General features: G+C 43.0%; 1 protein-coding gene across 1 annotated transcript in view; it reads left to right on the top strand.

Moving 5' to 3' along the window:
• The window catches only part of LOC103597323 (junction-mediating and -regulatory protein-like), a 67555-nt gene that overhangs the window by 48315 nt on the left and 10634 nt on the right, over positions 1-8606 (top strand). The window lies entirely within an intron of this gene.

Consider the following 8606-nt stretch of genomic DNA (forward strand, 5'->3'; position numbering starts at 1 on the left):
AACTTGACATGATTGTCTAGAAAAATCAGAAAGAAAATTGACGTGAAAAAAAATCTTGGAATAAGTGATTATAAGTAGGTTGGTATACAAAAGTCAACTGCTTTCCAATACACCAGCAATGAACAATTGGAGTTTGAAATTAAAAATACTACTATTTATATTATCACCTCCACCCTTGCCCACAAAATGGAAGAAATACTTAGGTATAAATCTAACAAAATATGTACAGATGTGTATGCAGAAAACTATAAAATTCTCATGAAAGAAATCAGAGAAGAAAGTGGAGAGAGATGTTTCTTGTTTGTGGATATAAGAAAACTCAATATAGATGCTCCTTGACTTACAATGGGGTTACATCCCAGTAAACCTATTGTAAGTCAAAAATATCCTAAGCTGAAAATGTATTTAATACTCCAGTAACCCCATAGTAAAGTTGAAAAATTGTATTTCAAACCCTCATAAGTCCAAATGCTCCTTGACTTATGATGGGGTTAAGTTTAGATAAACACATTGTAAAGTCAAAAAAGCATAGTTTGAACCATCCAAATGAGGACCGTCTGTTGTTAAGATTTCAGTTCTTCCAACCTATCTTAAATTCAGTCCTATCTCAACAATTTTATTGTGATTATTGACAAGCTGATTCTAAAGTTTATATGGAGAGGCAAAAGACCTAGGTCAACCCCAAAATAGACCCATGCAGATAGAATCATCTGATCTTTGACAAAGGAGCAAAGGCAATTTAATGGAGAAAGGAGTCTCTTAAACAAATGGTGTTAGAACAACAGGACATCCACCTACTGAAAAACCTGGACACAAATCTTACACCCTTCACAAAAATTAGCTCAAAGTGGATCACGTAGACCTAAATGTAAAATGCAAAACTATGAAACTCCTAGAAAATAACATAGGAGAAAATCCAGATGACTGTGGATTGGGCGGTGATTTTTAGATACACCACCAAAGGTATGATCCATGAAAGAAAGAACTGATAAGTTGGACTTCGTTAGAAATAAAAACTTCCACTCTGTGAAGGACACTGTCAAGAGAATAAGACAAGCCAAACTGGGAGAAAATATTTCCAAAATATACATCTGATAAAGGACTTATGTTATCCAAAATATAAAAAGAACTTCTAAAACGCAACAATAAGAAAATGAAAAACCCAATTTAAAAATGAGCAAAAGACATGAACAGATACCTTGCTAAAGAAGATATACAGGTGGCAAATAAGCACATGAAAAGATGTTCAACATCATGTTATCAGGGAAATGCAAATTAAAAGGAGATACCACTACATACCTATTGGAATGGCTAAAAATTCAAAACCCTGACAGCAAATACTGGAGAGGATGTGGAACAGCTGGAATTTTCATTCGTTGCTGGTGGGAATGCAAAATGGTACAGCCACTTTGGAAGACAGTTGGCTAGTTTCTCACAAAAACTAAAATACTCTTACCATACTATTCAGCAGTCACACTCTTTGGTATTCACCCAAATGATTCGAAACTTATGTGCACAGAAAACCCTGCATATATGTTTATAGCAGCTTTATTGATAATTGTCAAAGGTTGGAATCAACCAAGATGTCTTTCAGTAGGTTACATGAATAAACAAACCGTGGGACATCTACATAATAGAATATTATTCAGCACTAAAAGGAAATGAGCCATCGAGCTGTGAAGACATGGAGGAACCTTAACTCCATATTACTATGTGAAAGAAGCCAATCTGAAAAGGCTACATACTGTGTTATTCCAACAATACATTCTGGAAAAGGCAAAACTGTGGAGACAGTAAAAAGATCTGTGATTGCTAGGGCTTTGGGGGGAGGGAGAGATGAATAGATGGAACAAAGGGACGTTCAGGGCAGTGAAACTATTCTGTATGTGTCCTAATCCATTTTCTGCTGCTATAACAATACCTGAGATTAGGTAATTTATAAAGAAAAGAGGTTTATTTTAGCTCATAGTTTCAAAGGCTTGGAAGTCAAAAATCAAGTGGCCACATGTGATTAGCTTCTGGTGAGGGCCTCGTGCTGCATCATAAGGTGACAGAGACGCACAAGGGGAGGTGGGCACATGGAAGGAGGGCAAAACTAGAGGCAAATTTGCTTTATGACAACCCGCCCTCGTAGGAACTAATCCATTCCCAGTCTCACTAGAAAGGCATTTATCCATCTTAACAACCTAATCACCTCATAAAGGCACCACCTCCCAACATCACCACATTAGGGATCAAGCTTCAACATGAGTTTTGGTGGGGATAAACAATATTCAAATCATAGCCGTATCATACTATGATAGTATATTCACATCATTATACATTTGTCATTATGTTTTGCAATTCAAATTTTTTATAAATAAAGTGTGTTTTAAAACAAGTGAAATTTGAAAGACTGAACACCACACTCAGAATTGTTTGATATGGGGCCGACCCTGTGGCTCACTTGGGAGAGTGCCGTGCTGGGAGTGCCGAGGCTGCGGGTTCGGATCCTATATAGGGATGGCCGGTGCGCTCACTGGCTGAGCGCGGTGCGGGTGACACCAAGCCGAGGGTTACAATCCCCTTACCGGTCACAAAAAACAAAAAAACAAACAAAAAATAGTTTGATATGGTTTAATCTTAATATATACCTACATAGTAAAATACCAAGTAAACCACCACCTGTTTCTCGTCTTGACTATTGAAGCAGTATAAGCCAAATAATCTGAAACTTACAAAAGACTCTTCTATTAAACTGTTAACCTCTCTATACCTTTTGATTTCTCTTCTTTGGAAGGGTGGGGGATCGGGCAAGATGGAGTTAAAGGGGGTGTCTTTAGACACCCCTTAGAGTGTCTTGATGAAGGAGGAGTGCTCCACTGGGTTGAATACTGCTGAGACATTCAGTAAGATGAGAAACAGAAGCAGCTGCTAGATTTGGCAAGATTGAAGTCACCGGTAACCTTGATAAAAGCTGTTTCAGAGGAATGTCAGAGAGTGAAGCCTAATGGTAACAAGAATGAAGAACAAACTGCAGGCCCAGCCCAGTGAAACACTGAGACACCTGCCACTGAACACTTTGCCACAGGTTATGACATCAGCTCTGCTGCTCCTGGAATCTGACTGTGTCACTCTCATTGCATCTAGAAAGAATGTCCCCTGCCATTGTTCTTAGTATCTCTATATCCAGGATACAAAAGCCGATGCCATCTAAAATAGTCCTTTTTTTTTTTTTGCACCAGCCAGCCACCAAAAAAAGAAAAAGAAAAAAAGTCCTTTTTGGAGGTGAAATCAACCCACAAATAGGAATGAAGTTCTGACAGTGTTACAAAAGGAATGAACCTTGAAAACATTATGCTAAGTGAAATAAGCCAGTCACAAAAGCACAAATGTTATGTGATTTCACGTATATGAAATACCTAGAATGGGTAAACCCACATTTAGATTAGATTAGAGGTTACTTGGAGCTGGGGGTAGGGGGAAATTGAGAGTTACTGCTTAATGGGTATAGCATTTCTCTGAGTAGGTGAAAAAATTTAGAAATAGTCATGATGGTTGTATAACACTGTGAATGTTGTTAATGCCATGGAAATGTAAACTTAAAAATGATTAAAATACTAACTTTTTTGTGATATATTTTACACAATTTAAAAATTCCAAAAAGAAAGAAAAAAAAGGCCTATTTGATAATTTCTCCCATTTTGAGAAGATAGAATAAAAAAATTATACTGTCATGCTGCCTCCTCAAATCTTCTGTAGGAGGAAAATTCCAGAATCATGTCTAATGATTGCCGTGATAAATCATCTTTGGTCCAAATATAATTAAGAACCTAATGACCATAAAGAAACCTTTTTTTTAAATGAGGTATTTACAACACATGTTCTCACAAATCAAACTTCACAGCAGCATATTTTACAAGAAAGTGTAAAGAGGGCAATCCCATATGGTTGTGAATCTGAGGAGGCTAAATGTGAATGAAAAGCTTATCAAAATGATTGATAGGCTGTTAACCACGCTGAATGGCTGAAGTCAAAAGATTTCAAGATTTTTCTTCCAAAATACTGTAGACACAAAATTCCTAGAAAACATTTCCGAAAAACGTTTTTCTAAATTATGCTGTGATATTGCCCCAAGAAGGCTAGTGGAATTAGTAAACTGTCCTGGTGAAAGGGAACATTGATTTGCAAACAGTATGGCAAGCACAGGAACAATCTAGCAGCAAGGAGTGTTGAAAATTTACTGTGCTTGCATTGCAACATAAGGTCAAACGTTGAAAAATTGACTGCTACTACTTGAAGTTAAAAAGCTCCAATAATGATTTTTTTTTTTTTAAAAAGATGGACAGCCAAGTGTGCCTAAATGACACTTCAGTTATACCAGACACTTCAAAGCACTTTTCACAGAAAGCACTTCCTGCCTGCTGGTAATCATTCTCTCTTCAAGCTAAGATAGGTTTGTGGGGAGTAAGAACCAAATGCTGTACTTCCAGTTCGTCAGTCCAAATAAAAACGTCCCGATTAAAGAGTGGAGAGCTGTGTATATCTGGTGCATCCCTAAAGCTGAAATGTCCTTCCGCTTGCAGGAGCTTCCATCGTTGGTGTGAACTGCCACTTTGACCCCACAATTAGTTTACAAACAGTGAAGCTCATGAAAGAGGGCTTGGAGGCTGCCCGATTGAAAGCCCACCTGATGAGCCAGCCCTTGGCCTACCACACCCCCGACTGCAACAAACAGGGATTTATCGATCTCCCAGAATTCCCCTTTGGTAAGACAGACATTTTATAAATAGCCTTAATATCTTTGTTTGGTAAATTTCAAATAAATCTACATATAGCCAGAGAGTTTTTGTCACAGTAAAGAAATGACTGCATATCTCTGCAACTCTTGTCCCAGTCTCTGTCCCTGCAGCCAAAAACCCCCTGATATTAGACAGAAGGAAAAGATGGAAAGGAGGACAGAAAGAAAAGATGGGACCAGCTAGCTAAAAAGAGCTCTGATCTTAAATGTAAAATCAGGGGAGAATCAGCATCTAAATAGAGAGCCAATTAGTATACTTTGAAGTGGGTGAAGAAAAAGGATGCTCTCCTGGGTGGGAACCAGCAGATATTTGGTCTGGTTTGAGCTCTGTTGCTGAGTTGTGTGACCTTAGGAAAATCTTTGAATTCCTATACATCTTAGTTTTCTCATCAGAAAAATAAGGTTAGGGCCGGCCCGGTGGCGCACTGGATAAGTGCGCCGCTTGGGAAGCGCGGCGGCGCTCCCACTGAGGGTTCGGATCCCACATACAGACCGGTTCCCACTCGCTGGCTGAGCGAGGCGTGGGAGCAACACCGAGGGTTGCGATCCCGTTGCCGGTCCCCGGTCTGGTGCGGGGGCAACACTGAGGGTTGCAATCCGTTGCCGGACACGGAAAAAGACAAAAGACAAAAAAAAAAAAAAAAGAAAAATAAGGTTAGACCAGTTATTTCCAAGTTCCTTTTCTCCTATTTTGAATATTGCTCAGATACTCCAGAGTTTGGGGGGTGTAGGGAAGATACCATCCTTGGAATACTGTAGAAACAAATTTTAATGGGGAGACCAAGCAGATAAGATGAAGGAATACTTGCAGTCTAGGCAGAGGGATAGAGCCTCTCCCATGTTTGACAAGTGGGTGTGAGTCCACCCCAAAAATCAAGCCAGAGAGGTCAGTAGGGACAGAGCATGGCCAGCGTCCTATTCCATTCTAAGGTCCTTATACCTATCCTGTACTCCACAGGGCCCCTTGGAGAAGTAAGATATTATGAAATATAATAATTCTGGAAGAACCATGGAGGAAGATTAGCAAACCCCTTCTGTTATTTATTGCTATATGTCATAGTACTGCAAAAGTTAGTGCCTTGAAGAAACAAATGTTTATTATCTTACAGTTTCTATGGGTCAAGAATTTGGAAACAGCTTAGCTGAGTGGCTTTGGGTCAGGGTCTCTTCCTGATATTGGAAGGGGCTATAGTCATCTGAAAGCCTGATGGGAGCTGGGAGATCTACTTCAAAGCTCACTAGGTTGGCTGTTGGGAGTTGGTGTCAGTTTCTTGCTCTCTGTTGACTGGAGGCCTCAGTTCCTCAGCTCATGGGCCTTTCCATTGTGATGCCTGAGTGTTCTTACAACGCGGCAGCTGGCTTCCCCCAGCATGAGTGCTCCAGGAAACGGGAAAGCAGACACCATGATTTTTATAACCTCGCCTCCGAAATCACATACCATTCCTTCTGCCATATTCTAATGATCTCATGGACCAACCCTGATAGGATGCAGAAGGGGACTGCACAAGGATGAGAAACTTAGAGGGCAGGGATCATTGGGAACCATCCTGAAGGCTGGATGCCACAGCATACAAAACTGGACATATAAACACAAAGTAACTAATAGTTTCAAAAACTCAAGAATTTGAATATCAATAACTTGTTTTATTGATTTGTATTTTTTTTGTCTTATCATTACACTATCTTGAATGTTTTTTTATGGAAGAATTTAGGCATGATGCCATTTATTACAGGAGGGGAACACAGAGTTGACAGATGGGATATTGAGAATTATGTGAGAGAGGCCTATATTCTGGGGGTCAGATACATCAGCGGTGCTATGTATTTGAGACCTACCACAGCAAGGCCATTGCAGAGGAACTGGCCCTAGAAAGAGGCTTTTTGCGACCAGCTTCAGAATAACAAGGCAGCTGGGGAAGTGGTTTGGAAATGCACAACAAACCCTGGATTAGAGCTTTAAGTACATTAAAAATGTTTGCTGACAAGATGGTGACGGGTCTGGAGTGGGGGCGCCAGAAGACAGCGTGAGCCTGAGAAGTGTGCGCTGTGCTGCCAGAGTGGTATTTGCATTTCCAAGAGCAACATAAAATGAATAAGTCTTTGATCAACTAATCTACAACTATAAAAAAGCAACTACAGATTCGAGGTTTAGGGCCGACACAAAAGAAGATTCCTGAGAGTGCCCGAGCCGTGCCGTGGGACCAAGTGAGCAGCTCGAGGCGGCAGCAGCCAAAGATGGGGATGGCAACAATGCAGAAATGGAGAGAGAGCCGCCCGGCCGGCCCAGCACTGTAAGTGACCCCCAGCCCAGCCCTGCTTGCGGAGCAGACGCCAGTCTGGCTTTTGCCTGCCACACCAGGCCAATCACTGGCCCCAGGGCTGCCTCCATTTTCTCGGGTGGGGGCGGAGCCGGCTGGCTCGGCCAGGCCTGCCCTCCTCACCCGGCTCGGCTCCTCACTGAGCCTTACCACTTGCTTGCCCTGGCGCGGGGCCTCCCGGGGACTGCGGGCCGGCCTCCCATCCCACTCCCCCCGCAGTTCTCTGGTGGGGCTGGTGGCGTGGGGAGCCCCCGGCCAGCGTTGGGGGGCAGCGAAGAGCGGGCCGGGCTGATTGTCACTCCACTGCACCCTGGACTCCGGCCCCCAGTAAACTTCGTGTTACCAAGAGGAAGATACCATCTCTGCGGCCATCAGTTCGGAAAAACACCTAATCGATTTCTGGTTAGGAAAAGTGTGGTCGGAGCGCTTCCGAGCTCACTTTAACCTGCCGGAGAGCTGACTGCAGGTGGGCGCTGGAGTCGGTCTGCGCCAGGGGGATTCAAAGAGGAACTGTGTGCTGCGGGCTCCTCCCCCGAGGAGCTCACGCCCTGGTATGGGAGATAAGACAAGAACACAAATAACCATGATACCTGGAGGAAGGTGATAAGTCCCGAGAAAGCCCTATTCAGTGCTACAAAGGCACACAGAGCAACTGGTCATCTGTGCCTAGCAGAAAACTTGAAAGTCTTCCTGGGCGGGGCGGTACCGAGCAGGGGCTTGAAGGCCCGGCTGATAGACGAGGGTTGCAGAAGACACGCCCCAGCCCAATACAGTGAGCACAGAGCGGGGAGGCGTCCGGCTAGGGAGACGGAGACTCAGCAGAAAAACACATCCCCTGCAGGCCGCCTCTGCAAGGTCCAACAGCCCCACCTAGTGTGCACAGAGCGGGGAGATGTCCAGATAGGGAGGGGAAGATTGGGCAGAAAACACACACCCTGTGGGGCCCCCCACTGCGTGATCCAGCAGCCAAGGCCAGACCACACGGAACAGAGAGAAGTTCTACACGGGAAGTGGAAGCTCAAAAGAGACCACACACCCTGTGGTACCGTCCCGTGATCCAGCAGCCCAGCAGAGTCCAAGCTGACCAGAGAGGAGGCTCCCCGGAGAGGCCCAAGACCCAAGGCAACCACACACACAAGACACTAGAGGCCAACTGAGCAGTCACAGACGTAGCCATGCCAAATTGACAAACACAGCCACACCTTAGTTAGTCAATAGGGTCAAACCTGGGCACTGTCAAACCCCCTGCCAAAATGAATAAACATCAAAAAAAAGATACCAGAAATACAAAAAACCTAGGAAAGTACACCACCAAAAGTTAAGAAATCTCAAACTCTAGATCCTATAGAACAGGAAGCCCTTGAAATGAATGACAAGAAATTTCGAGTGATAATTCTAAAGAAACTGGAACTCTAGATTCTATAGAATAAGAAGCCCTTGAAATGACTGACAAGGAATTTCGAGTGATAATTCTAAAGAAATTGAATGAGATACAAGAAAACTCAGCT

This window comes from Galeopterus variegatus, unplaced genomic scaffold, assembly GCF_000696425.1.
Source record: "Galeopterus variegatus unplaced genomic scaffold, G_variegatus-3.0.2 Scaffold2280, whole genome shotgun sequence".
In the NCBI taxonomy this organism is placed as follows: Eukaryota; Metazoa; Chordata; class Mammalia; order Dermoptera; family Cynocephalidae; genus Galeopterus; species Galeopterus variegatus.